The 23,295-nt window shown below is 36.9% G+C and overlaps 1 protein-coding gene and 1 long non-coding RNA gene across 2 annotated transcripts in view; both read right to left on the bottom strand.

Annotated features, from left to right (window-relative positions):
- IL1RAPL2 (interleukin 1 receptor accessory protein like 2) overlaps positions 1–23,295 on the bottom strand; it is a 1,171,118-nt gene that overhangs the window by 318,315 nt on the left and 829,508 nt on the right. The gene's annotated exons all lie outside the window — the stretch shown is intronic.
- LOC115833311 lies at positions 1,716–22,474 on the bottom strand. The gene is made up of 3 exons (XR_004028763.1): positions 22,405–22,474; positions 12,506–12,509; positions 1,716–1,748 (listed from the first exon to the last, which is right to left on the bottom strand). It is a non-coding gene; the product is annotated as an uncharacterized LOC115833311 (long non-coding RNA).

Raw genomic sequence — 23,295 nt, 5'->3', positions numbered from 1 at the left:
ACATATATATAAAACATACATATATATACATACATATACACAATAGAATATTTTTCAGCCATAAAAAGCAATTAAATTTTTATATATGCTATAACATGGATGGAGCTTGAAAATATGCTAAGTGAAGTAAGCCAGACACATAAAGACAAATATTGTTATGATTACACTTATATGAGGTACCCAGAATAGGCAAATGTACACAGACAAAAAGTAGACTAGAGGATACAAGAGGCTGAGGGGGAATGGAAAATTACGAGTTATTATCTAATGGGTGCAGAGTTCATGTTGGAGATGGTTAAAAATTTGTGGTATAGATAGTAGTGATGGATACACAACATTGTGAATACACTTAGTGCCACTGAATTGTGCACTTATAAATAGTTAAAATGATAAATATTATGTTATGTATATTTACCACAATATAAATAGCAACAAATACTACAATTAATGATTACCTTAAATATAAATGTGATATTCATGACATTTCTTCCATGTGTAACAGGGTGGGTCTAGGCAGGCTGTGGTTCTAGTTCTTTTAAGTAGATTGAAACTGCTCTAGCCTCTTTCAGCAGCTGTGTGTGTGTGTGTGTGTATAACTTTAGATAAATAACCAGCAATTATACAGGAAAACTGAAAATATTATCAATCAATAGTTTTTAAGTGAAATCTACAGAATACTCCACCAACCTTAGAATACACAATTTTAAAGTATGTAAAGGATAGTTTAAAATGAGACAGACCATATCTTTCACCATAGTACAAATGTCTAAAATTAAAAATAACTGAAATCTTACATATTCTGTTATCTAGTCATAGTAGAATCAAACTAGAAAGAAAAAGAATTAAAAATGCAAAGAACAGAATATAAATAAACATACAACATATCAATAGATGGGATGCAGCTAAAGAAGTACTAGGGTGGAAAATTATAGCACTAAATGCTTATATTAGAATCAAGAGAAAATCTGAAATCAATAATCCAAGGTCTTACTTCAAGAAAGCAGAAAGAAAAGAGCAGCATAAACAGGACTAAAGAGAAAAACCACATGATTACCTCAATAGATGCAGAAAAGGCTTTTGATGAAATTTGACAGCTCTTCATGTTAAAAACTATCAATAAACTAGGTATTAAGGGAACATACCTCAAAATAATACGAGCCATCTATGACAAACCCACAGCCAACATCATACTGAATGGGCAAAAGCTGGAGGCATTCCCCTTGAAAACCGGCACTAGACAAGGATGCCCCCTCTCACCACTACTATTCAACACGATGTTGGAAGCCCTGGCCAGGGCAATCTGGTAAGAGAAGGAAATAAAGAGCATCCAAATAGGAAGACAGGAAGTCAAACTATCCCTGTTTGCAGATGACATGGTCTTATATGTAGAAAACCTCACAGCCTTAGCCCAAAAGCTTCTTAACCTGAAAAACCACTTCATCAAATTCTCAGGATATAAAATCAATGTACAAAAATCACTAACATTTCTATACACCAACAACAAACAGACTGAGAACCAAATCAGGAATGCAATCCCATTCACAATTGCCACAAAAAGAATACAATACCTAGGAGTACAGCTAACCAGAGAAGTAAAAGATTTCTATAATGATAACTACAAAACACTGCTCAAAGAAATCAGAGATGACACAAACAAATGGAAAACATTCCATGCTCATAGATAGGAAGAATCAATATCATTAAAATGATCACACTGCCCAAAGCAATTTACAGATTCAATGCTATTTCTATTAAATTACCATTGACATTCTTCACAGAACTAGAAGAAAGTATTTTAAAATTCATATGGAGGCAAAAAAAAAGCCTGAATAGTCAAGGCAATCCTAAGCAAAAAGAACAAAGCTGGAGGCATCATGTTAACTGACTTCAAACTATACTACAGAGCTAAAGCAACCAAAACAGGATGGTACGGGTACAAGAACAGACACATAGACCAATGGAACAGAATAGAGAACCCAGAAATAAGGCCACACACCTACAACTATCTGATCTTTGACAAACCTGACAAAAACAAGCAATGGGGAAAAGATTCCCTGTTCAACAAACGATGCTGGGATAATGAGCTATCCATATGCAGAAGACTGAAACTGGACTCCTACCTTTCACCATATACAAATATAGACACAAAGTGGATTGAAGACTTAAATGTAAAACCTAAAACTATAAAAACCCTGGAAGACAACCTAGGCAATACCATCTTGGACACAGGAATAGGCAAAGATTTCATGATGAAAATGCCAAAAGCAACTGCAACGAAAGCAAAAATTAACAAACAGGTTTAATTAAATTAGAAAGCTTCTGCACAGAGAAGAAAACTACCAACAGAGCGAACAGACAACCTACAGAATGGGAGAAAATTTTTGCAAACTATGCAATCTCATTCAGACCATAAATTATTTTCCTAAATTAGTTGAATTGTACCAATATACCTGTATTCTCTTGTATCTCACTGATATTTCCTTAGGATTATTATTTTAAACTCCTTTTCAGGCAGTTTATATATTTACTTTGCTTTGAGGTCTGTTACAGGATAATTATTGTACTTCTTCCTATATATGTATCTTAAAATATGAGTAGGGCAGGGTGCTTTGGCTTTAATTCTGGGTGAGTCCCACTAGTGGAATCTTTGTTGTGATTTAATCATCTGTAATCAATGTCAGTGGTATCCGCTAGTGCTTCAGTAGTCTGGGCTGCGGGTAATTTTTAAGACTGTAGCATGGCTTTGCTGGGGATAGGGGTTGCTGGGTAGGCCAGTTCTGAAGCACTTGGGGGTAGGGCACCAGTTGTGGCAGCTCTACTAGTTACGGAGACAGACAGCATTGCCAGGGGCAGCTTGTACTGGGTGGGTCAGCCCCTGGCCTCTGGTTGCATGCACAGTGTGCAGCAGCTCTGGTTAGATACGTTTATATAAGCTATATAAGTTAGATAAGATAACCAGCTCTGCTGGTTAAGGGGACAAGGTCACCAGTGGTACAGGGCATTGAGTAGGTGCTTCTCATGCCCTGGAGCACAAACATGTTGGCTCCTTTGGTTTGGGGAGAAGCCTATACTCTGTGCTGGACTGCCTGTTTTTTGAGGTGTAGGGTACTGTGTAGGCTCAAGTGCTGGTGTCACAACTGTACTCTTGGGTCTATCTGGGGTTGTGACATTATAGCCTTTTGTGTTGCCATGGTGGAATGACAGGTGGGACCAATGGATATGGAGATACAGGGGCTCTTGGGCCTCAGGGCAGGATGTACTCCAGCATGACTTTGTTCTCAAAATGACACCATATTGTTGCAAGTTATGTCCCAAGGGGTGGGAGACACAGCATTAGTTCTGTCTCTGGAGAAATACAGCTGCATTAACTCCAGACAGCTCCCTTTACTGGGATCAGGGCCTGCAAGGACTGTGGCGTTCTCTTGTAGATAGGGTTTCAGGCATCTGCATTAGTAATGGGGGGCTGCTGGAGATCTCCTGCTTACTTTTTTATCCTAATGGGGAGTCTCTCTTGGTTTGAGCTGATCTCAGTTGGGTGCTTTGCTTTGTATGCTGACATCCCAAGTTTCTGTGCTTCAGAAAATTTTGTCCCTTCCTTGCTGAATTCCAGTGTTCTTCCATAGACACTCTACTTGAATTGCACTTATTTATTCATTGTTCTGGTCCTCCTTTGTGAAGAAGATGAGTGTTGAGCACCTCTAGTCAGGCATCCTGATGACATCTCTCCTGGATGTATAGTTTATATTTTTACAATATCTAATCCTAAACAACTTATACTGTATTTAGCATTTGTTTATTTCCATGCTAATTTTGCACTATAAGCCCACTTCAGAGCAATTACTAGAGGAGTATCATATATATACACCATGAAGGTAAACAGCAGCATGAAAGAAAATATCCAGGATATGACTGTTTTCCTTGCCCTAGAGGAAGGGAATTGGGAGAATGTAAGATGAAAAGGCACTTATTATTAATTTGCATACGCCTGTATCTTTACTCCTGGCTGGATTGAATGTTTACCAGTCAACTGTTAAGCAATAGATTTCATTGCAAAAAAAGTCAAACAGATTTGATCATTTGGAAATACAAAATCACTGGGATGAAAATTTTGGGTAGACCATGTGACTTGACTTCATAATTAAATAGGACTGAACAAGTGGTTTGCATTATATACTGTGTCAATGGTCAGAAAAAAATAAATGAATCTCAGATGACCGATTTGACATGAAGTATACAAAGTTTAACTTATTTTGGAATCCTAAATGTAGAACTCTGGACAAATGTAGCCTTGCACATGGGAGAATATGACTAAAATTAGGCCAAAGAAACCTTTATCCTTACCATTAGCCAATATTTACCAACAGTTTACCCTGTGTCAAAGATGTGGAAGATTCTGTGTGTGCTGTTGTGTCAATGTGAACGTATAAGACCCTTGATTGATGGACATTCACCAAAAATAGATAGGGGGAGTGGGGTGGAGAGATTCTAAACACACACTTAAATTATTTTCCAGTTTCACTTCCCAATGGAGGTAGGGTACATTGAATATCTCAGTGTTACTCCTGAAAGGCAAGTATCAATACCATTTAAAGATTTTCTACAATGGTCAAATTGTATTTTTATAGTGAATGTGCACCACGAATCATCTTACTATCATTGTCAAGTCACTTCAAATCTTTATTTTGCAGATTAAAAAGAAATATCTTCAAAATGCCAGTAAAATGCCCATTGCAGGGCTAAAAGCATTAAAGTCTAAAATCCAACACCATATCTGTCAGGATTCTCATTTTTCATTCTTTTGTGGGATGGGCAACTGGTACATGCAAACTACACATGACAGGTAGAGTTGAATATAGAACAATCTTTAATTGAGAATTTTGGTCCTTTGAGAGCTTAAGATTATTATTCATAATAATAAGAATCTTTAAGACAATCAATGCCCCCCCCCCTTTTATCTATTGGATGTAAGTGAAAAAGAGAGTTCTCACTCTCCCAGGAGCAACAAAGACAGAGCCCAATAAAAGTACAAAAAATATTTCAGATACATCAACAATACCAGGTCATCCCCACAAGTATCTTTTTATGACTGGCATACAAAAGGTCAAAATATGATTTGTTATATGAAATGTAAATTGCTGAAAATTCATGTTTTTACTATGACTTCACTATGGCTTCTGTAGGCAGTGTTTCTAAATTATTAGTTGTGCAATTTTATTCACTAGTTTGGGCAGGAAAATAGATAGGATCACCTCTGAAACTTTCTTAAATCTGAAGTTATTATTTCTGATAACTGTATTCTGTTTTTTACCTCATTAGAAAAAAAGAAGTTAAAAAAGATAAATGGTCTCAAAAATAAAACATAGTTTTATTTGGTTCTAAAATTGGTCAAAATTGCAGGGGTTTCTTCTTTTGTATATGAACTGGTTTTTCCACCCTTCATTTTAATGTGCACATAAGTTTAGATCATCACTAGATGATGCAAAACTTTTTCAATTGTAATATTTATAATAAAAGAAAGGACTCAACACTGGAGTTTTTGCCAGGGGTGAAGCATAGTTTTTTAGTATCTCCTATAGAAAAAGGTACAATTGAAAATGTAGGAAGCATTTAAAAGTGTTATAGAGGGTTTTTTAGGCCACGTGACTATATTTATATTAGTAATTATATATTGGAGGACTTCTCAAAGGGCAATCGGGAGATAATGTCTATAAGTTCATAATTATAAGTAGGGAAAAAACTCTACCTCTCTCTCTGTTGAATGTGGTTAATTGGTAATTCACCAAATTTCTTTGTATCTTCCATTCAGCACACATGCAAAAGGCAACATTAATTAGTACTTAATGACATGGGTACCTGCAGACAATATGTCTGTAGAAGTGATTTTAACTTCTCTTTATAGATATTATGCTTGCACACATACCTCATCTTTTCACAGATGTTATTATGGATAGACTAATCTGGGAAACAAGAATGTTTATGTAATCAAAGCACAGATGTTCATGGAAGAAATGGTGAAAATTGAGGCATGGCTAAAGCCAAGGGGAATTACTAAGAAGGCTAAGAGATACTTATAACTCTATCTTTCCTTTCTCTCATTCTCTTTAACACTTTAATATCTGCCTTATACACAAAAGCTACCATTTATTGTGTACCAGAAACAATGCCAGGCACTTTTGAAGTAATTATCATTCAATCCTCACAGTCTTTTGAAATAGTAATTATTATCTCCAACTGGCAGACAAGAAAACTAAAAGAAATATAAATCTGACACTTTCTTGGAGGAGGGATAAGTCTAAGCAGGCCATTAGAAAAGTCCATGGGAATAAAAGGAGAGGTCAAGAGATAGAGAGGTTTAAAGCCACTTGTACAATGGCAGCAGTTTCTATTTCATTCTAACAGTTCACTATGAACAAAATATAAGAGAAATAAGTGCTGCATTTTAGAGAATAAACTAGAAGTGCTCTAGAAGTTCTGAGAGAGAAGATATCCATAGAAAATATCAGAGTTTTTCATGGAGGAGATAAGCCTAGGAGAAAAGGGAGAGAACATTCTGGACATGAGAGTACACTGTGAAACTATAAGGAGATATAAATTAGCAATGCCATTAATTAATCTATCTCACTGGGAAAAAAAACCTCATATCAACACTAACAATCATAATTCTAACACAGTAGTAAACCACACACACACACACTCGGACCTAAGATTGAGTTGTGGTCTTCATTATTTACATCTGTGTTGACAAAGTTCATTAAGTTTCTTCATTTGGAAAATAGGAATAATAACATCTACTTTCCTCGAAAAGTTGTTGTAGAAATCAAATCCACTAATATGTGTCAATGTTCTCTGTATTTACTAAAATGAAAGAGATTATTATTCTATATTACTCAAAGTTGATTTTCTTGCAAACATCAACTCTTGAAAAATCCCCAGAAATACATACTGAAGACTTCAATACAAATAGTTGTACTCCTTCCTCCCAGAGTTCTTCACTGGAACTATTTATTACATGCTCAATGAGGACAACTGAGAGACTGAGGCTAGCCTCAGACAAGAAAAGTCTAAATTTATTACTGGTTTAATGGATTTAAATAGTTGCTGATTGGCTGTTAGACTGAATTAGAAACAATCGAGGATGGCAGAGCAAGATGACGGAATAGAAGCCTACACCATTCTTCCCCAATGCTGAAACATCAAATTTTAACAACTATCTGCATACAGCGAAGCACTGTCACAAGAACCAAAAATCAGGCAGACAATCACAGTACCTGGTGGTAACTTAATATCACCAAAAGAGGTATTGAGGAGGGCAGAAGAGGTAATCTCGATTTGCCTATGCCACCAATTCCCCATCTCCCAGAGGGTGAGTGCAGTGACTTGGGGACTTTACATTGAACTCAGTGCTGCCCTGTCACAATGAAGAATAAAGCCATGTTGGGCTTAGCCAGTGACTGTGAATGGAGGGAACATTTGGACCACCCCTAGCCAGAAGGGAATCGCCCATCCCAATGGATGAAACAGTAGAATAGAACATCAGGTGAACTGCTAAGGTTTTTGACTCCAATCTCTGGCTCCCAAATAGCATCTCTGGACATGCCTAGGACCTTGGGGAACTCAATGCACTAAGGGGAAGGGCCTTGGATGAGGCCCAGTGCTCTGCTGGCTTCAGATCTGACCCATTGCAATCCCAGTAGTGATGGCCATAGGGGTGCTTGCATCACCACACTCTCAATTCTAGGGAGCTCAGCACAGGGAGAAAGACACCATTTGTTTGGGATAAAGTAAGGAAAAGGAACGAGTCTCTGCCCAGTAATCCAGAGAATACTTCTGGATTTTTTTTTTTTTTTGACAGAATCTCACTCTGTCACTACGCTGGAGTGCAGTGGCGCAATCTTGGCTCACTGCAACCTCCGCCTCTCTGGGTCAAGTGATTCTCCTGCCTTAGCCTCCTGATTAGCTGGGACTACAGGTGCATGCCACCACGCCCAGCTAATTTTTTTTTTCTTTTTTGAGATGGAGTCTCTCTCTGTTGCCCAGGCTGGAGTGCAGTGGCACGATCTCGGCTCACTGCAAGCTCCGCCTCCTGGGTTCACGCCATTCTCCTGCCTCAGCCTCCTGAGTAGCTGGGACTACAGGAGCCCGCCACCATGCCCGGCTAATTTTTTTGTATTTTTAGTAGAGGCGGGGTTTCACCGTGTTAGCCAGGATGGTCTCGATCTCCTGACCTCGTGATCTGCTCACCTCAGCCTCCCAAAGGGCTGAGATTACAGGTGTGAGCCACCGCACTGGGCCACACATCTGGATCTTATCCAAGACCACCAAAGCAGTACCTCTGTAAGTCTGCACAAACCACAGTGCCACTGAGCTTGGGGCCCAGGACCCTTTGAATACCTAGAAAGCCTTCCCAAGACAGACACAAAAAAAGCCCAGACTGTAAAGATTACAATAAATACTTAATCTTCATTGCCCAGATACTTATAAACATTTACAAGCATTAACACCATCCAGGAAAACATGACCTCACCAAATAAACTAAACAAGACACCAGGGACCAATCCAGAAGAAACAGAAATATGTGACCTTTCAGACAGAGAACTCAAAATAGCTGTTTAGAGGAAACTCAAAGAAATTAAATATAACACAGAGAAGGAATTCAGAATTCCATCAGATAAATTTAACAAAGAGATTGAAATATTTTTTTTAATTGAAGCAGAATTTCGAGAGATGAAAATACAATTGGCATGCTGAAGAATGCATCAGAATCTTTTAATAGCAGGACTGATCAAGCAGAAGAATGAACTGGTGAGCTTGAAGATAGGCTATTTGAAAATACACAATCAGATGAGACAAAAGAAAAAAACAAAGAAGCACACCTACAGGATCTAGAGAAAAAAGCCTGGAAAGGGCAAATATAAGAGTTATTGGCCTTGGGCCCAGCACGAAGGATCACACCTGTAATCCCCGCACATTGGGAGGCCAAGGCGGGTGGATCACCTAAGGTCAGCAGTTCCAGACCAGCCTGGCCAACATGGTAAAACCCCGTCTCTACTAACAATACAAAAATTAGCCAGGCATGGTGGTGGGCACCTGTAATCTCAGCTACTGAGGAGGCTGAGGCAGGGGGATCACTTGAACCCAGGAGGCGGAGATTGCAGTGAGCCGAGATTGCACCATTGCACTCTAGCTGGGCAATAAGAGCAAAACTACGTATCAGAAAAAAAAAAAAAGTTATTGGCCATAAAGAGGAGGTAGACAAAGAGATAGGGAGAGAAAGTTTATTCAAAGGGATATCAGAGAACTTCCAAAACCTAGAGGAAAATATCAGCATTCAAGTACAAGAAGGTTATAGAACAATCAAACTCCCAAAGGTAAAAGATAAAAGGATCCCAAAAACAATAAGAGAAAAGAAGCAAATAACATATAATGGAGCTTCAATATATCTGGCAGCAGACTTTTCAGTGGAAACCTTACAAGCCAGGAGACATTTGAAATAACATATTTAAAGTGCTGAAGAAAAAAAACCTTTTACCCTAGAATAGTATATCTGGTTAAAATATATATTTTTATAATATATATTTATAAAATATATAATTTATATTTTATAATATATATTTAATATAATATATAATTTATATTTTATAAATATATTTATATTTTAACCAGATATTATATATTTAAAATATATATTTATATTTTAACCAGATATACTATTATAAGCATGTATGAAGCATGAAGGAGAAATAAAGACCTTCGCAGACAAATAAAAGGTAAGGGATTTCATCAACACCAGCCCTACCCTATAATAAATGCTAAAGGGAGTTCCTCAATCTGAAGGAAAAGGACATTGATGAGCAAGAAGAAATCAGCTGAAGGTACAAAACTCACTGGTGATAGTAAATGCACAGAAAAACACAGAATAGTATAACATGGTAATTGTGGTGTGTAAACTACTCTTCACTTAAGTAGAAAGACTAAATGATGAACCAATCAAAAATAATAACTACAACAACTTTCAAATATATAGAACAATAAGACATAAAGAGAAACAATGGAGAGACAAAGTTAAAGTGTGGATTTGTTATTAATTTTCCTGCATGGTGGTTTCTTTGTTTATGCAATCAGTGTTAAGTTGTCATCAGTTTAAAATAATGGGTTATAAGATAGTGTTTGCAGGTCTCATTGTAATCTCGAATTAAAAAACATACAACAGATACACAAAAAATAAAAACCAAGAAATTAAAATATACCAGCAGAGAAAATCACCTTTGCTAAAAGGAAGACATGAAGGAAGGAAAAAAGGAAGAGGAGGACACAAAACAACCAGAAACCAATACCAAAATGGGAGGAATAAGTCCTTATGTGTCAATAATAACATTGTATGTCGGTGGACTAAACTCTCCAATCAAAAGATGTAGAGTGGCTGAATAGATGGAAAAATAAGACTCTATGATCTGTTACCTACAAAAACACACTTTGCCTAGAAAGATACATGTAGGCTGAAAATAAAGGGATGAAAAAAGATATCCCATGGCAATGGAAACCAGAAAAGAGTAGGAATAGCTATACCAATATCAGACAAAATAGATTTTAACACAAAAAGTGTAAGAAGAGACAGAGAAGGTCATTATACAATGATAAAAGGGGCAATTCTGCAAAAGGATACAACAATTTTAAATACATAAGCACTTGACGTTGGAGCACCCAGATATATAAAGCAAATATTATTAGAGCTAATGAGAGAGATAAATCCTAATATAACAATAGCAGGGGAATTACACACTTCACTTTCAGCATTGGACATAGCTTCCAGACAGAAAATCAACAAAGAAACATCAGACTTAATCTGCACTAGAGACCAAATTGATCTAACAGAAATTTGTAGAACAATTCATCTAACACCTGAAAAATACACATTATTTTCCTCAGCACATGGATAAACCAAAGAAGACCATATGCTGCTGGGTCACAAAATAAGTCTTAAAACATTCAAAAAAACTGAAATAATATCAAGCATCTTCTCTGACTACAATTGCAATAAAACTAAAAGTCAATAAACAAGAAGAATCTTGGAAACTGTAAAATCCATGGAAATTAAAGAATATTCTCCTGAATAAGCAGAGGGTCAATGAAGAAATTAAGAAGAAAATTGGAAACTTTCTTAAAACACATGATAATGAAAACACAACATACAAAACCTATGGGGTATAGCAAAAGCAGTATTATGAGAAAAATTTGTAAGTCCCTACATCAAAAAAAGAAAAACTTCAAATAAATAACCCAATGATACATCTAAAAGAACTACAAAAGTGAGAGCAAGCCAAACTCAATATTAGTAGAAGAAAAGAAATAATAAAGACCAGAGCAGAAATAAATGAATTTGAAATGAAGAAAATAATAAAAACGATCAAGGAAACAAAAATTTGTTTTTTTTGTAAAGATAAACAAAGTTGACAAATCTTTAGCCCAACTAAGAAGAAAAGAGAGAATACCCAAATAAATAAAATAAGAGATGAAAAAAAGACATTACAACTGATACTGCAGAAATTCAAATGATCATTAGTGGCTATTATGAGTAAGTTATGCCAATAAATTGGAAAATCTAGAATAATCTGATAAATTCCTCAACACATACAAACTATCAAGATTGAACCATGAAGAGATCCAAAACCTGAACAGACCAAGAATAAGTAACAAGGTCAAAGCCATAATAAAAAGTCTCCCAGAAAAGAAAAGCCTGGGAACTGATGGCTTCACTGCTGTTTTCTACCAAACATTTAAAGAATTAATACCAATCTTTCTGAAACTATTCCAAATAATAGAGGATAAGGGAATACTTTCAAACTCATTCTATAAGGTTAGTTTTACCCTGACACCAAAACCAGACAAAGACACATGAGAATAAAAAAACCTGCAGGCCAATATATCTGATAAATATTGATGCAAAAATCCTCAACAGGGTGGGAGAGCATTAGGACCAATAGCTAATTCATGCTGGGCTTAAAACCTAGATGATGGGTTGATAGGTGCAGCAAACCACCATGGCACAGGTACACCTATGTAACAAACCTACACATTCTGCACTTGTATCCCGTAACTTAACATTAAAAAATAAATAAATATAAATAAATAAAACAATATTATTTTACCTACAGATATTTGTAATTATTATATATTAATAATGAATTATACTTTTGGCATTATTAAAAAATATGCAGAAGAATGAAACATGGTGCCTCTCACCACATACAAAAATCAAATCAAAATGAATTAAAGATTTATATCTAAAACCTCAGACTATGAAGCAACTATAAGAAAACATTGGGGAAAGTCTCCAGGACATCGGTCTGGGCAAAAGTTTCTTGAGTAACACCCCACAAGCACAGGAACCAATGCAAAAATGAACAAGTGTCATCACATCAAGTTAAAAAGCTTCTGCAGAGCAAAGGAAAAAACCAACAAAGTGAAGAGACAGTCCACAGGATGGGAGAAAATATTTGCAAATTACCCATCTGACAAGGGATTCATAACCAGAATATATAAGGTGTTCAACAGCTCTATAGGAAAAAAAATCTAAGAATCTGATTAAAAATTGGCCAAATATTTGAATAGACATTTCTCAAAAGAAGACATACAAATGGCAAACAGGCATATGAAAAGTTGCTCAATATCACTGATCATCAGAGATATGCAAATCAAAACTACAATAAGATATACTCTCACCCCAGTTAAAATGGCTTTCATCCAAAAGACAGGCAATACCAAGTGCTGGCAAGGACATGGAGAAAAGGGAACCCTTGTTCACTGTTGGTGGGAATGTAAATTAGTACAACAAATATGGAGAACAGTTTGGAGTTTCCTCAAAAAACTAAAAATAGAGCTACCATATGATCCAGTGATCCCACTGCTGTGTACATACCCCCCAAAAAGGAAATCAATATATGAAGGAGACATCTACACTCCTATGCTTGTTGCAGCACTGTTTACAATTGCCAAGATTTGGAAACAACCTAAGTGTCCATCAGCAGATGAATGGATAAATGTTGTACTTATATACAATGGAGTACTATTCAGCAATAACAAAGATTGAGACACCGTCATTTGCAAAAACATGGATGGAATTTGAGGTCATTACGTTAAGTCAAATAAACCAGGTAGAGAAACACAAACACTCCATATATTCCACTCATTTGTGGGATCTAAAAATCAAAACATTTAAATTCATGGTGATAGAGAATAAAGGATGGTTACCAGAGGCTAGGAAAGGTAGTGGGGGATTGTGGGAGAGGTGGGGAAAGTTAATGGATATAAAAGAAATAGAAAGGATGAATAAGACCTAGTATTTGATAGCACAACACAGAAACTATAGTCAATAATAATTTAATTGCACATCTTAAAATAACTAAAAAAGTATAATTGGATTGTTTGTAACACAAATAGTAAATGCTGGAGGGGTGGATACCCAATTTTCCATGATGTGATTATAACAAATTGCTTGTCTATACCAAAATATCTCAAGTACCCATAAATATATACAGCTACTATGTACCCACAATAATTAAAAATTAAAACATTTTAAAAAGAAATCAATCAAAATTTTTAAATTATCAATCCAATGAAGATACTACCTATAAAGTACCATAGGTTATAATGTACCCTTTGTATGAAGACTATTTTTATTTTACTGATTAATTGATTGAGATGGAGTCTTGCTCTGTTGCCCAGGCTGGAGTGCAGTGGCACAATTTCACCTCACTGCAACCTCTGCCTCCTGGATTCAAGCAGTTCTCCTGCCTCAGCCTCCTGAGTAGCTGGGATTACAGGCACCCACCACCACGCTGGGCTACTTTTTGTATTTTTAGTAGAGATGGGGTTTCACCATGTTGGTCAGGCTGGTCTTGAACTCCTGTCCTCAAGTGATCTGCTGGCCTCAGCCGCCCAAAGTGCTGAGGTTACAGGTGTGAGCCACCATGCCCAGCCTGCATGAAGACTCTTTGTCCTCACTCAAAGTAGAAGGGATCCAGCATGTGGCATATGCCAATACAGTTTAGGCATAGAGCTTCTACTGCACATTATTAAGGGGCTTGGGTATGAAATGCTACAAAGATTCGGGTGTAAATAATGGAAATGTAGGCAGAGCTTTACATGTCCTTCTGTCAGAGGTAAAAAATATAAGCATGCAAGAGATGGGAGGTTGGTATCATTTGGAGCCTTTACAGGCTAGGGACAGATTTTAAAAACATGCCACAAAGTTTGGGGATAATAGGGAGCTAACATTTGTGAATAGCGACAGAGAGCAGTATTGAAGGGATTACCCAATGTTTGCACCTTATGAATTTGTTTGCCTAGAGCTAGGATCAGAAGGCTGCACATTTTTATACCCCTGGTAGCTAATAAGAACCCAATTCATGGCCGGACACGGTGGCTCATGCCTGTAATCCCAGCACTTTGGGAGGCTGAGGCGGGTGGATCAGGAGTTCAGGAGATCGAGACTAGCCAAGACCATCCTAGCTAACACAGTGAAACCCCATCTCTACTAAAAATACAAAAACGAAATTAGCTGGGCGTGGTGGTGGGCACCTGTAGTCCCAGCTACTCGGGAGGCTGAGGCGGGAGAATGGCATGAACCCAGGAGGCAGAGCTTGCAGTGAGTCGAGATCGCACCACTGCACTCCAGCCTGGGCGACAGAGTGAGAATCCAAAAAAAAAAAAAAAAAAAAAAAAAAAACAAGAACCCAATTCATAATAATGAGCCTTTTTGTAGTTATTACTTATGAATACTATAAATAAAATTATTCGTGGGGAAATGTTTTAGTATTAAGACTAGTCTTCAAACCTATGTCAGAATGGATCCCTACTACTATCCCTGTGAAAGAACTGCTCTTCTAAAGCTATCACTTGCATATAAACCCTGTCTCTCACTCCTGGATGTCCTGTTATGTTCCTGAACTTGATGAGGTACCATCCAAAGGCCCCACAGAAACTCATACCAAAGATTTGGATAAATTTTTACATTTATACAGTCAACTTCACACATACACATACACCCCAGATCTGGACTAGAATGGAAGCTATTACTTATACATAAGATCCAGCTTCCAGCACATTCATTTGTCAGGGTCGTGTTTATATGTCTTTGGGAACTTGTCATGTCTTAATTTGACATTGATAATCTAAATATATCTCAGTTGAAGGCTATCAGTTTGAGAGAACATTTGAATCTTATAAGCATAATATGTATGAACTGGCATGTTTTAAGAGAGGTCTGGGTTCATTCAATATTAGAAATGTTGAGAGTTCACTTGAAGGCCTACAAGCTTAAGTAAATACATCATTATACAGCACTACTGAAAGATAATCACATCAATTAATTTCCCTAGTTCTCTTTCATCTCCATTTACAAAACTTAGCTATTGGCATTCAGGTAGCACTAAGATACTGTGATGTGGTAGTTACACCAAAGGAGACTGTATGGGTATATGGGTATGCTCTTATATTTTCTCCCCTACTGTGACATTTACTAAGTAAGAGCATAAACTATTATTCTGCAGGAAGTAATAGACTAAGTAGAAAATAACATTTAGTTAATATCATTTCTTCTAAGGTTTTAGGGTAATCACCCTAAATCTGATACATACCAGACTCCAAATAATACTGCCTGAGGTAAAATAGCAGCTCTCTAATCTGTTGTAATTACTAGCACTTTACATTGTACATAATTATGTTATTAAAGAAGACATTTTTGCAGGCAAAAAACACATGCAAAAATGCTCATCAACACTGGCCATCAGAGAAATGCAAATCAAAACCACAATGAGATACCATCTCACAACAGTTAGAATGGCCATCATTAAAAATTCAGGAAACAACAGGTGCTGGAGAGGATGTGGAGAAACAGGAACACTTTTACACTGTTGGTGGAACTGTAAACTCGTTCAACCATTGTGGAAGTCAGTGTGGCGATTCCTCAGGGATCTAGAACTAGAAATACCATTTGACCCAGCCATCCCATTACTGGGTAGATACCCAAAGGACTATAAATCATGCTGCTATAAAGACACATGCACACGTATGTTTATTGCAGCACTATTCACAACAGCAAAGACTTGGAACCAACCCAAATGTCCAACAAGGATAGACTGGACTAAGAAAATGTGGCACATATACACCATGGAATACTATGCAGCCATAAAAAATGACGAGTTCATGTCCTTTGTAGGGACATGGATGAAACTGGAAATCATCATTCTCAGTAAACTATCGCAAGGACAAAAAAACAAACACCGCATGTTCTCACTCATAGGTGGGAATTGAACAATGAGAGCACATGGACACAGGAAGGGGAACATCACACTCCGGGGACTGTTGTGGGGTGGGGGGAGGGGGGAGGGTAGCATTAGGTGATACACCTAATGCTAAATGAGGAGTTAATGGGTGCAGCACACCAACATGGCACATGGATACATATGTAACAAACCTGCACATTGTGCACATGTACCCTAAAACTTCAAGTACAATTTAAAAAAAAAATGAAAAAGAAACAAAAAGTTCCAGCAAAGCCAATTTGAAAATAATAATAATAATAATAAACATTGACACTGTATTAGTCTGTTCTCATGCCACTAATAAAGAAATACCCTAGACTGAGTAATTTATAAAGAAAAAGAGGTTTAATGGGCTCACAGTTCCACATGGCTGGGGAGGCCTCACAATCATGGCAGAAGGCAAAGGGGAAGCAAGACACATCGTACATGGTGGCAGGCAAGAGAGCTTGTGCAAGTTTAACTCCCATTTATAAAACCATCAGATCTCCTGAGACCTATTCACTATCACAAGAACAGTATGGGGAAAACCACCCCCACGATTAAATTATCTCCACTTGGCCCCACCCTTGACATGTGGAAACTATTACAATTCAAGGTGAAATTTTGGTGGAGACACAGCCAATCCATATCACCGATTGAACATTTCATGCCCAGATTTTAGAGAAGGTGTTGTTTCTGAACAAAACTGTTTCTTTAGTCCTATTACTTATGTGAAAATTACAGCAGTTGGTGATATTTTTCCCTGCAGAGCATATTTGGCTCCAGCTGTACAAACCACTTAAGTTACTGTTAGTGGCATATACAAATTTTGCCAGGCATTCAAAACTCCAAAGTTATTTCATATCAGAGCAATGTAGCCTTCAGTTTTGCATCTCTGAAGGATGAGCAACATTACTCTAAATGACATCCTTTTGTCAGAGTTCCTTGGTCGAAAGACAGAATGAATCCATTTGTATAAATTGTGGCTTCACTATTTAAGGATTATAAAAATATATTGTGCTTCACTTAAACCTAAAACTATTAATATAGTTAAATTATGCCATCTTTTCACCAGAAAAAAACTATCAAGTGCTTAAAATGCTATCATCAATCACAACTAATTCACTAAATATACAATTGAAGCAGCAATAGAAGAAAGAAAACATTGTTGAGCAGATCATCTGTCACTAAGTCAAACATCTCCATTTTTCATTGGATGAAGTGACTGAAGACTTTCAAGGTCTGTAGTATAGATAATTCAAAATTGAATTCCTTTTCCAAGGGGACAACCCTTCACATACTGTCATTTTGTGGGATGTTTTCTGAGCTGGTATATGAATTTATTTTTAAAAGTAAACCTCCATGACCATTTCTGTCTGAGTCTGTATGTTTCAATTTAGCTGTGAAAGACATTCACCTAGGCATTCCTCACCTTTTTTCTTCCACCACAAATAGTTATCAACAGAGAAGTATACCTGCGGACTCTTGTTCCTAAAGCCCCAAACCATCTTTTAACTCAAATTTAATTTAGTAGTCTGCCAAGGTCATCAGATGTTTTTCATTACCCGAAATAATCTTCAAATTCAACTTCCTATCCCATTCTCATTGATATTTTCTGTCCTTATTGAGCCTGGCTCCTTTCCAGACATACATATACATAACATCGCTCTGGGCTGGAGAAATTATCCGTCCCGTGCAGTGCAATGTGTTTTTCTCTGGCCTGTACCAAAAGGTATTTTATAAGAGAAGATGGTTCCTGTAGAATAGACAAAATGTTAAGGAGGTTCTCCTAACTTAATGTCTCCTTAGTATCATTTTTTCTTCCATCCTTTTCCTTACCCCATTTTTTTTTTGTACAGCAAAAGTTATATTGCAAAGGGAATGGTCTTGGGCACTTCTGATTGAGCCAATATAGTAGGATTATCAAGAATCATAGTAGAGTCTAAAAAAAGATGCTGAACATTTGCCCAAGGGGCAATTTGGACTTGTAGTTGTGCTTTTAGGCTCAAACATACAGGATCAATCAGGATCTGAAGTAAAGCACATGCAGCAAAAAGGAAGTAAATCATAAACACATAAACGCACAAGAGCTGAGCCAACAGCCAAGCCAAGATCACAGTCAGAAGAGATAAAGTTCAAGCTCACAAATGGCAACAGGGTAGGAACACTCTATTAGTCCATTTTCACACTGCTATAAAGATACTACATGAGACTGGGTAATTTATAAACAAAATGGTTTAATTGACTCACAGTTCCACATGGCTGGAAAGGCCTCAGGAAACTTACAATCATGGCAGAAGGTGAAGGGGAAGCAAGGCATGTCTTACCTGGCGGCAGGAGAGAGAGGGAGTGCCAGGGAAACTGCCACTTTTAAGCCATCAATATTGCGAGAACTCCTTCACTACCACTAAAACAGCATGGGGGAAACCGCCCCCATGATCGAATAACCTTCCACCAGGTCCCTCCCTGACAGCTGAGGATTCCAATTCCACACGAGATTTGGGTGGGCACACACAGCCAAGCAATGTCAAACATACAAGCAGGTTACTAATCAACAGGAAAGAGGAACCTCTACATGAACCTGAGGACTGCATAAATTCCTTATGCTCAGTTATTTGTCTTCTCCTTGAGGTTGTGAAGACTAATGGGAGAGGAGGGTTGCCACATAAATACCCTGTAATCTTGCCACTCTGAAGTCTTGAAGAACTCAATTTTAAGTAAAGCCAAATCTGTTGGGCCTCACCACAGACGAGCCCATCTAACAGAAGCGAAAGCCACAATGATGTCAGCTTAGTCTAAATTATGGGCACAAAAAGAGATTCTGTATTTCTGTGGTTCTTTTTGTCCAACACGCCACTACTCCCTGATGTATTCATATACCACATCCCTAAATCATCTTCTAATGTAACCCCAAAACAGAGTTTTATAATCCTTTGGGTTATCAAGTTTGGTCTTTTACCTCCTTCTACTATTTCCTTCCTGATTTAATATCCCTGATTCTTTTATCTGGAGCTGGTTGCTTCGGGATCTTATATGTTAGGCTAATTCAAACATCCCCTTGTTTCTAGCCAAAGGCTCTCCTTAATCTTTGGCACATACCCATTATCTGGTACTTAACCAGGTCATTATTTCTCAAGTCATCAACCTCTGTGCCACTGCTCAAATCTTCACTTAGTCTGATACATTTGCCTAGTTAGAGGGAACAGGCAGAGGTGGAAGTTGTTCAAAGTTGGGAAGCAGGGCCTAGAATGACTGGATGAATGAAGAGCTGATAACATTAATTTTAAAACACTTAATTATAGCCATTTTATTTTGATGAAATGGAAATATTTAGGCTCGTCATGGTTAAGTTTGATGAGTTATGCTCTTTATTAGGTTGAATCCATTTCTTCAGTGGCTTGACTGGCATCTCTGATATTCTATTATTCATCTCATACTTTTAGCCTGTAACAGTAAATTTTGATCAAACCATTCATTTACTTAAGTGTCATGCTAAAAACAAAAACTTCTTCCTCAATCAAAACCATTAAAATTAAAGGTTAATGGCTGTGACTAAATACTCATCCACTCAACTATTTTTTTTAACCCATGGTAACACTTTATATTTTACTGTTGTTCTCCTCAGAGAAAATTCTGGTTTGGATTGCTTTTAAACAGAATTGACCAGTAAGATTGAAACTGGGTACATAGAACCCAAGATTGAGAGTTCCTAGCACCTGTTTCTAAATGGGTAATAATGCCATGTTTTAGTTAATTTTAATAATCCCTATGCTTCTAGTACATCTGACATAGACAGTAGCAAAAAAATAAATACAATTAGGAATATATGCTTTATGTATCCTCAAAGTACACCTGACATATTTTTCAAACTTGACATGAAAATAAAAATCAATATAGGTAAAGTATTCCAATTCAGGCACATTGTTACCGGGGTCACTTTGAAAAGAACTACAGCTCCAATTTATTTTGAAACTCTTTATTACTCTTACTGAGATCTAATAAATATAAATTTATATGATAGATGTACAGACACTTTCTACACTGTTTGTAGCATTGCTTGTAAAGTCTGGTTTACCTGTATTTGATATTAATAAGAATAAAAAAGAAGTAAGCAAATTCTACAGTGCTCAAAACTTCCCCATTCCTGTGCAGGTATACCTCACTTTAAGGAAATCTGACATGTAAATGTAGGTAAAAATAAAGTACTGGGTGACATTTTGCTTTAAAAATACTATAATTTACAAATGAATTCTCACGATTACATAAGTTTTAAAGTGATTTATATGCAACTATAGTTGCTCAGCTCTCAGAAAGTGACAATAAATATGGTATATATATACATTTATATTTTTACAATGAGTTTATATAGTTTCAGAAGTTTGATGTAAAAATCAATCAACCAAATGATTTCTTTTATTAAGAAGTTGAGATTTCAAGACATTTATTTTTTATTGTTCCATGTAAGATTTCCCTTCCTGGTCTGAGCACATTCATCAGTATTTGGGAGTGTTATCTACATTTCTATATATTTGTCTATAGTGCCACACAGACTAAGTGATATTCTTATACAATCCCCAAAATTAAATTTTCAAAGCAAATATATCTTCATTTCAGTAATGCAATGGAGGCTGTTCTGACTCTTCATCCCTACAACTCCTTTATCCATTGGCTGTTGCTTGGAATCCCACCCACTGTTGGAAATGCGTTATTTTAATTTAAGATTTTGGTAACCTGCTCAAATGAATATGGCCCTACTAGAGGAAACACATGTAGCTATTATCAGTCATTTAAACTTTTGTGTGACTGGTTATTAAATCATATCCTGAAAACTGAGAGAAAGAACTGAGGAAAGACAATGCATAGAAAAGTGTCTCTAATAACAAAAAAGTAAAGTAAGCATTTATTGCTAAATTCAAACCTCACTTATTTTTAAATTTTGGCTAGAACCAATTTTAACTGTCACGATTAATGTGTAATAATTATTTTATTACAATTTTTGGATATGTATTTCTACGAGTTTTAACACATGCATAGATGACTGCAACGATCGCCACAAACAGGATATAGGACAGTTATAACACCCCAGCATGATTGCCCTCATGCTGGCCTCTGAAGTCAGTCTCTCCCCCTTAACCCCTTGGTAATCACTGATCTCTTCTCTCTCCATATAGTTTTGCTGTTTCCAAAATGTCATCTTAGTGGAAAAAATAAAGTATGTAACTTTTTGTGTCTGGCTTTTTTCATTCAGCATTGTGCATTTGAGATTCATCCATACTGTTGCATGTATCAGTGGTTTGATCCTTTTCTTATTTATTTTTATTTTAAGTTCTGGGATACATGTGCAGACGTGTAGGTTTGTTACATAGGTATACATGTGCCATGGTGGTTTGCTGCACCTATCAACCCATCACCCAGGTATTAAGCCCCCCATGCATTAGCTATTTGTCCTGATGCTCTCTCTGCCCTTGCCCCCACCCTGACAGGCCCCGTTATGTGTTGTTCCCCTCCCTGTGTCCACATATTTTAATTGTTCAACTGCCACTTATGAGTAAGAACATGCAGTGTTTGGTTTTCTGTTCCTGTCTTAGTTTGCTGAGGATGATGGCTTCCAGCTTCATCCATATAACTGCAAAGGACATGATCTCATTCCTTTTTGTGGCTGCATAGTATTCCATGGTGTATATGTACCACATTTTCTTTATCCAGTCTATCATCGATGAACATTTGGGTTGGTTCTGGGTCTTTGCTATTATGAATAATGCTGCAATAAACATATGTGTGCATGTACCTTTATAATAGAATGATTTATATCCCTTTGTGTATAGACCCAGTAATGGGATTGCTGGGTCAAATGGTATTTCTGGTTCTAGATCCTTGAGGAATCACCACACCGTCTGCCACAATGGTTGAACTAATTTACTTTCCCATCAATACTGTAAAAGCATTCCTATTTCTCCACAGCCTCGCCAGCATCTGTTGTTTCTTGACTTTTTAATAATCACCATTCTGACTGGCGTGAGATGGTATCTCATTGTGGTTTTGATTTGCATTTATCTAACAATCAGTGATGTTGAGCTTTTTTTCATACGTTTGTTGTTCTCACCAAACTATCATTGACATTCTGCACAGAATTAGAAAAAACTACTTTAAATTTCATATGGAACCACAAAAGAGTCCACATAGCCAAGACAATCCTAAGCAAAAAGAACAAAGCTGGAGCATCATGCTACCTAACTTCAAACTATACTACAAGGCTACAGTAACCAAAACAGCATGGTATTGGTACCAAAACAGACATATAGATCAATGGAACAGAATAGAGACCCCAGAAATAAGACCACACATCTACAACCATCTGAACTTCAACAAACCTGACAAAAATAAGCAACGGGAAAACTATTCCCTATTTAATAAATGGTGCTGGGAAAACTGGCTAGTCATATGCAGAAAACTGAAACTGGACCCCTTCCTTACACCTCATACAAAAATTAACTCAAGATGGATTAAAGGCTTAAATGTGAAACCCAAAACCATAAAAACCCTAGAAGAAAACCTAGGCAATACCATTCAGGACATAGGCATGGGCAAAGATTTTATGATAAAATTGCCAAAAGCAATTGCAACAAAAGCTAAATTGACAAATGGGATCTAATTAAACTAAAGAGCTTCTGCACAGCAAAGGAAACTATCATGAGAGTGAACAGGCAACCTACAGAATGTGAGAAAATTTTTGCAATCTACCCATCTGACAAAGGTCTAATATCCAGAATTTAGAAGGAACTTCAACAAATTTACAAGAAAAAAACAACCCCATCACAAAGTGGACAAAGGTTTCTTCCTTTTCATTGTCAAGTGGCACTTCATTGTGTGGATGCACCACAATTTTTTAAATTCATTCACATGTTGAACAGTATTTAGGCTGTTACCAGTTTTTGGCAATTATGAATACTGCTGCCGTAAACAGTCATGTATATATTTTTATGCAAATGTGAGT

The sequence above is a fragment of the Nomascus leucogenys genome, chromosome X (genome assembly GCF_006542625.1).
Source record: "Nomascus leucogenys isolate Asia chromosome X, Asia_NLE_v1, whole genome shotgun sequence".
Lineage (NCBI taxonomy): Eukaryota > Metazoa > Chordata > Mammalia > Primates > Hylobatidae > Nomascus > Nomascus leucogenys.
The sequence above is the reverse complement of the archived record's forward strand: the minus strand, read 5'-3'. Positions and strand labels throughout refer to the sequence as shown.